Source organism: Triticum dicoccoides, chromosome 3B, assembly GCF_002162155.2.
Source record: "Triticum dicoccoides isolate Atlit2015 ecotype Zavitan chromosome 3B, WEW_v2.0, whole genome shotgun sequence".
In the NCBI taxonomy this organism is placed as follows: Eukaryota; Viridiplantae; Streptophyta; class Magnoliopsida; order Poales; family Poaceae; genus Triticum; species Triticum dicoccoides.
Window position 1 is genome coordinate 831,395,993 of NC_041385.1, and position 8,314 is coordinate 831,404,306.

The following is an 8,314-nucleotide window of genomic DNA, read 5'->3' on the forward strand; positions in this document are numbered from 1 at the left end:
GCACAAATGGCTAGCTAGCCTAGGTCATACCAGACTAGGGATGTGACAACTCGCCCCCACTTGACAGAATCTCGTCTCGAGATTCAGGGGTCGACGGAAAGAAAGCGGGGTACTCCAGTCGAAGACGATCTTCTCGCTCCCAAGTAGCCTCTCTCTCGGAATGATGAGACCACTGAACTTTGAGAAACTTGATGTTCTGACGTCGGGTAACACGCTCTGCTTGATCAAGAATGCGAACCGGGTACTCTCGGTATGTGAGGTTATCTTGGAGATCAAGCGTTTCGTGGTCCACTCCACGAATAGGATCCGAGAAGCAACGCCTGAGTTGGGAGACGTGGAAGACATCATGAACTCGAGAAAGATGTGGGGGTAGTTCCAACTGGTAGGCAACCTCTCCTCGTTTAGCGAGAATGCGAAAGGGACCAATGTAACGAGGAGCTAACTTGTCCTTGATACCGAAACGATGGGTACCCTTCAAAGGAGTAACCCGAAGGTAAGCTTGGTCGCCAATTTCATAAGTCATATCCTTATGATGACGGTCATACTGGCTTTTCTGACGAGACTGGGCTGTTTTCAAATTCTCACGGATGATGCGTACTTGCTCTTCTGCCTCCTGGATCATATCCGGTCCAAATAATTGTCTTTCACCGGTTTCTGACCAGTTCAAAGGTGTTCGACATCTTCGTCCATAGAGAACCTCAAAAGGAGCTTGCTTGAGGCTGGATTGGTAGCTATTGTTATAGGCAAACTCGGCGAAAGGAAGACATTTCTCCCAATCCATACCGAATGAGATAACGCAAGCTCTGAGCATGTCTTCGAGAATTTGATTGACCCGTTCCACCTGACCACTCGACTGAGGGTGGAAAGCGGTACTGAAGGAAAGATGGGTTCCCATGGCAGTTTGGAAGCTCTCCCAGAAGTGAGAAGTGAAAAGACTGCCACGGTCTGAATTGATCTCTAGTGGAACACCATGAAGTGACACTATTCGAGAAATATATAAGTCAGCAAGCTAACTAGCAGTGATATTTTCCCGAACAGGAAGGAAGTGAGCCACTTTGGAGAGACGATCAATGACTACGAAGATAGCATTATTCCCTCTCTTGGTCCTGGGAAAGCCGGTGATGAAGTCCATACTAACTTTATCCCATTTCCATTCAGGAATAGCTAAAGGCTGAAGGGTGCCAGCAGGTCTTTGATGCTCTGCCTTAACGCGACGACATACGTCACATTTAGCAATGAACTCAGCGATTTCTCTCTTCATCCTAGTCCACCAGAACCTCTGGCGTAGGTCCTGATACATCTTAGTACTACCGGGATGAATCGTGAGAGGAGATTCATGCGCCTCCTTAAGGATCAATTGTCGCAGATGTTGATTCTTGGGAACCACCAAGTGATTCTCAAAGAAAACAACTCCACGATCATCCATAGAGAAACATCCACCAACTCCCTTCTTAATGTTTCTCTTGATCCGAGAAATTCCTGTGTCTTGCTTTTGAGCAGCGATAATCCGATCTTCAAGATCAGGTTTCGCCACCAGGGTAGAAAGGAATCCGCGAGGAGCAATGTGAAGGTTAAGCTTACAGAATTCCTCATGGAGAAGTGGTTGGCCTTGCTGCAACATGAGATTGTTGCAATAGGATTTACGGCTTAGAGCATCAGCCATGACATTGGCTTTGCCTGGGGTGTAGGTAATCCCTAGATCATAATCTGTGATCAACTCCAACCAACGTCTTTGCCTAAGGTTCAGATCCGGTTGGGTGAAGATATACTTGAGACTCTGGTGATCGGTGTAGATCTCGCAACGTTTACCAAGGAGGTAATGTCGCCAGGTCTTGAGTGCATAGACTACGGCTGCAAGCTCTAGATCATGTGTAGGATAATTCTCCTCATGTGGATGCAACTGTCGAGATGCATAGGCAATCACATGACGATCCTGCATAAGAATGCAACCTAGTCCCTGTCGTGAGGCGTCGCAGTAGATAATAAAGTCTTTAGTGAAATCGGTGGCACAAGTATGGGAGCAGAAGTCAGGCGTCTTTTCAGTTCCTGAAAACTGTACTCACACTGTGGGGACCACTCGAACTTTTTATCTTTCTTGAGAAGTTCCGTGAGGGGTTTGGCTACTTTGGAGAAGTTTTCAACAAAGCGGCGACAATAGCTGGCTAGGCCAAGGAAACTCCTAACTTGTTTGACTGTTTCAGGTGGAGTCCAATCGAGAACGGCTTGAACTCTCTCGGGATTGACAGCAATGCCCTTACCAGAGATTACGTGGCCTAGGTAGGTCACTTCTGGCAACCAAAATTCACACTTGGAGAACTTGGCATAAAGGCGGTGCTCTTTGAGTTTTTCTAACACAAGTCTAAGATGTTCGGCATGCTCTTCCTCGTTCTTCGAGTAAATAAGAATATCATCGAGGTAAACCACGACGAACTTATCTAAGTACTCCATGAAGATCGAGTTCATCAAGCGGGAGAATGTGGCTGGGGCGTTGGTTAGGCCGAAGGACATGACGGTGTACTCGTACTGGCCATAACGAGTGACAAAAGTTGTCTTGGGAATGTCCCCGTTTCTGATTTTGATTTGGTGGTATCCTAACCTTAGATCCATCTTGGAGAAGACTGAGGATCCAGCGAGCTGATCATACAGGTCGTTGATCCTGGGGAGCGGATACTTGTTCTTTATCGTGACCAAATTAACGGAACAATAATCTACAACCATCCGGTCCGTACCATCCTTCTTCTTGACGAAAAGGACGGGGCAAGCCCAAGGAGAAGAACTAGGACGGATGAAACCTTTTTGCAAGGACTCATCGAGTTGTTTCTTAAGCTCGGCTAGTTCTAAGGGTGCCATCTTGTAAGGTCTCCGGGAGATTGGAGCTGTTCCTGGGATAAGATCTATGACAAACTCTACTTCTCTGTCAGGTGGAACACCTGGCAGTTCCTCTGGAAAGACATCCGGAAAGTCACGGACTACCGGGATATCTTCAAGGTCTGGAAGAGGGCTGGCATTAAGAGAATAGAGCTGACGCTCTGCAACTCTAGTGGAGACGGTGACTATCTTGCCAGACGGGTGTGTAAGCTGAACAGATCTTGTGTAACAATCAATCTTGGCATGATGAGCTGTCATCCAGTCCATACCCAAGATGATGTTAATATCTGAGGACTTGAGGGCTACAAGTGATGCATGGAATACAATTCTATCAACAAGGATTTCGTTACCATGGCTGATTCTGGTGGTCTGCCATCTAGACCCTGGGGTTTGGATTTCAAGCGGAGTTGGCATATCGCAAAATGACATGTCGTGCAGACGAGCATAGCCTTCAGAAATGAAGGAGTGAGATGCTCCAGTATCGAATAGAACTGATGCTGGGTGACAATTGACAAGGAGTGTACCAAGAACGACATCTGGATCATCATGAGCGTCTTTAGCTGAGACGTGATGCACACGTCCACGTTCAGTGGGGGCTGACTTGGCACTGATCATCTTGCGTGATGGCTTAACACAGCCAACAGTCTTCTCGGGCTGGGGTGGAGCATAACTAGTCTGAGAGCAGTCACGTGCATAGTGTCCTGGCTTCCCGCATGTGAAGCAAGTCCCTGAGGTTGGACGGGGACCCGCACTGACAAGCGGTCTACCAATAGGCCTGGGTGGAACATACGACTGAGCTGGGGAAGGCACCACATAGGATGACCTCGGTGTATAACCGGAAGGAAGAGCGGAGTTTGGAACCCAAATCCGGCGTTTCTGGGAACTAGAACCGGAGGAAGATCCCAAATCACGGGTGTGCTTACGAGACTCCTCGTAAGTGAGCTGAGCTGTCTCTGCATTGATGGCTTTGTTCACAAGAGCTTGGAATGTATCGCAATGATGCAGGTGAAGATCACGACGCAACTTGGGGTTGAGACCCTTCGGGAACCTAGCCTGCTTCTTAGCATCTGTGGACACTTCTTCTGTGGCATAACGGGCAAGGTTCTCGAACTCTCTGCTATAAGCATCAACCGCCATCTTACTCTGGGTGAAACTACAGAACTCTTCTCTCTTGCGATCAATGAGGGCCTGGGGTATGTGATGCTCGCGAAAAGCCTCAGTGAAATCCTTCCAGGTAGGAATCTGGCCAGCTGGAAGCATAGCCTCGTAGTTCTGCCACCAAAGACTAGCAGGACCTTCCAGGTGGTATGTGGCATAAGTGACCTTGTCATCTTCAGCTACGCTCGCGGAACGCAGCTTATGGGTGATGCTACGGAGCCAGTCATCTGCATCGAGTGGCTCGATGGAATGATGAAAGGTAGGTGGGTGCAAGCGAATGAAATCATGAATGGTAGCAGACCCTTTGAACTGATGTGCGGTGTTCTCCTCGATACGTGCCAACAAACGGTTAGACTCACGCTTGTTCCTCTCCATCTCTAGCATGAACTCTGCCAGCGAAGGCTGGTCGGGAGGATTCTCATCCCTACCATCTCCATGGTTCCGGCTACGATTAAAAGAACTTGATGACATCCTGCGAAACGAAACCCAGGGATGCAATCAACATTAACTATAGACTATAGAATGTAGGACAAGGAATTAATATCACTCGAACTCCTTAGGAAAATTCCGGCAGCATAACGGCAGTAAAATGCTCAGAATGAGACATCCTACTAAAAATGGGGTAGTACAACAACTCAACATCATCACTCAAGGTTTTGGGATAGTACTAAACAGACTACACCGGAAGTACTCGAAACTGGGGTATGACTCTGATCAACCAATCCTATGGAACTACGAAGTAGTAACACGTGATCCTGATAGACGGAAGAGAAGCCTAGTTCCTTAACCCCGTAGGAAAGATAGGATGACTCAGATCAGAAGGCCATGAGGTAAAGGAGTAAAAAGAGCCTTACGTTCCATCCCACAATCAATTCCCTTATATAACTAAAGAATTTCTAAACTCAACTTCGACCAGTTTGGCTTGGTAATCCTACAGGCAGTCAGGCTCTGATACCAAAAGCTGTCAGGACCCCGACTCGATGCCACATCGATCTAGCATGTAACACCTCATATCGCTTTGCGGCCTCACGCACGGTATCCCCACGGGTGTCGCCTTACCTTTGCCCGGGACCGCTTGCGCATTTTGGCACACGTATATGATGGTGTCGCTAGCATCCATATGATAAAGAGCCCGGGCTGACATGGCTAGTTGTAAACCCAAAGTGGCACTAACTTACAGGGATAGGCATCCATGACCCAGCATCGAACGTGTCGGTCATCAGCGAGTGAATCCAGGCTGTAGCACTGGGCTAACAGGACTCCGTATTCATCGCGTGACATTTCCCCGAAGGGACAGACACAGGATCGAAGAAGGACACATGCCGGCCTGCCTAAGTGTTCCGGAGCAGTAGCAAGCTACCAGGGCTCAGTGGAAGCACTAGGAGACATTTCCCGGTAAGAGAGGCTACTAAGAATAAACAACTAGATAGTCAGATCCCACACATAGCAATACACATTACACGTACGCATAACATGCAAGTATGTGCTGTACAACATGGCATCACAGCATAACTCAACAACTCATATAGATAAAGGCTCAGAAGAGCCGTCATAGCATATATTGCAAACAGGGGTCACAAGACCCATCATATAGAGCATACAAGCAACAAGCGGAAGCATTACATGTCTGGGTACAGACATCTACAAATGAAAAGGCTGAAGAGCCTGACTATCTACAACATCCGATCAAGATCGTAGCTGAGGTACTAGCTACTAGTCGAAGTCCACGAGAACACTAGTAAGACCGAAGTCTCCGCTGCAAAAACATAAATAAAGCAACATGAGTACAACGGTACTCAGCAAGACTTACATCAGACCCTATCATACATGCATTTGTATCAAGAGGGTAATGTGGGGTTTAGTTGCAGCAAGCCAGCTTTGACTCTGTGGCTATCCTAATCTACGACTACCAGAAACTCTTGAGGTGAAACAACGTACACGAGTCCACTAATCACCACACAATACACTACTATGGATTCATCCCCGTCTCCCTACGAGAAGGCCATCCATAGCACTCACACTTGTCTTGAGCATTTTATAGTATCCACTTCAAGTTGTCTATGTACCATGTAAGCATCCAAGAAGTCCATAACCGCGGACCCGGCTATTCGAATAGATCATGTTAACCCTGCAGGGGTGTACTTCTTCACACACGCTCTCGCCACTTACCGCCATGTACACGTCATGTATCTCGGCAACCTTCAAGCGGAAGCCTGGCGAGGGTGTCGGCCACGACCTGACTAACCACACAAGACTCTAGTCCAGGTTTATCGCCTATTCGGGTTTCATCCGCAAGGAGATCCGGCCGGGGTGTCGCTCACGGCCCCAAACGATGTGTACAGGGTTCCCGAGCCCACCATCCGGGTGCCACTCGGTACACCGGGCCACGTGTGCCTAGTCTGTCCCAAGCCCACCCTGCCGGGTGCCACTTGGTAGAAAAATAGCACTACCTACAAACACCAGAAACTAGTTGCGACTCCTGGACAGAGATCAAGTTGGTTAATAAGTCGAGAGGGCTTGGAGCGCCCGGAGCCCAATGTGTGGTAGTATCGAGTCATTGGACAACATACACAGAACTCAGGGCTTAAGGACGGTTCCAGTGAGACAACCCACCATGTACTCCTACATGGCCTCTCACCGCTACCTTTACCAAATCGTGTTCACACACTTCACTCTCAGCATCAGAACATATCGTAACACTCCAATTCATTCCCAATGAATCAGACCTGACACAACTCTAAGCAATAGCAGGCATAGCATGGTAGGAACACATCAGTGGCTTCAATCAACTCCTACACATGCTAGTGGGTTTCAACTATTTACTGTGGCAATGACAGGTCATGCAGAGGAATGGGTTCAACTACCGCAACACAAAGTAGCAGATGAACCGTTGTTGTCCTAATGCAATAACTGAGAGCAGGAGCGAGAGAGTAGGGTTTTATCGAAATGAACAAGGGGGTTTGCTTGCCTGGTAAATCAACAAGGGAGGCACTGCTTCACAGACAGGTACTCTGGAACGTCTCCGGAGCAGGACCTATCGAGAAGGAACGGTGCCGGCAATCAATACACAATCATATGCAACAATATGATGCATGAACATGGCATGTAGATGTGATGCTGTTTGAGCTAATGCATCTAGTAAACATTTGGTTTGAAGTCCATTTGAACCAAAGGTTCAAATGCATTTCTAAATTAAGTCTCTTATATATGCCATAATGTGTTTTCCCACATTCAGCATGTATAAGTTGGTTTTTCATGCATGAAACTAGTACAGATGGAAAGATTGCATTTTTCTGATAATTTCTCATATATAAATTATTTTAATCTGAGCTACGGTTGAATTGTTATGAATTTTTGAAGTTTAAATCATTTTCTGGATTTTCTGAAATATTTTAATTCCAGAAAATAAATAATTGCGTCAGCATGACGTCAACACGACGTCAGCGGTCAACTGGGCTGGTCCGGTCAAACCTGACATGTGGGACCCACACGTCAGTGACAGGGGGGTTAACAGGGGTTAATTAATTTAATTAAAAGGTTAGGGGGGGTTCGGGCCCACTGGTCAGCGACCCTGGGGGTCAAACCCGGTCAACTCGCTGGCGTTTAGCCGCCGGCGAGGCCGAGCGCGGCGGAGGAAGTGCATTTGCACGTTTCGGCCACCAAACGGGAGGCGGAGAGCATCTACGAGCTCCTGGGAACGAGCCGCAGCTCTTGGTGGTGATGGTTGAGCTCGGGGAGGCCGGAGACGTCGCCGGCGACGACTTTGGCGGTCGCTGGAGTTCGGGCGCCGATGAAAACGGCGCCACCGTGCACGGGAGGATCAACGGGTAGCAACTACGCGTTCCGCAGGTTCCCACAAAGCCAACGGGCATATGCACGGGGCCGATTGGCCACCGGAGCCTCGTCGGCGACGAGTTCGTGCGGCGGTGTGCTTCGGGCATCATGGGAAGGGGTGCTACAACGAGCGCTAGGCCGTGGGGTTAGGGGGAAACGACGGAGGAGCTCACTGGGAGGTCGAAGCGCAGCTCAGTGGGCCTGGGAACGACCTAGACGGCGCGAATCGAAGACGAGGTCACCGGCGGCCGAAGGTTGAAGAAGAGCTCGAAGTCGACGCTGCAGGGCTTCCGGCGGGGCGTGGTTCGGTAAGGGGGTCGAGGACGACGTCGCGGAGCTCGTGGGCACCACCGAGGGGCGAGGGGGTGGCTGTGGCCGTGGTGGTTCTCGTCGGCGGCGGCGGCCGCGTTCGGTGGAAGTGAGGGGGAGCCAGAGGAGGGGATGAGCATGGGGG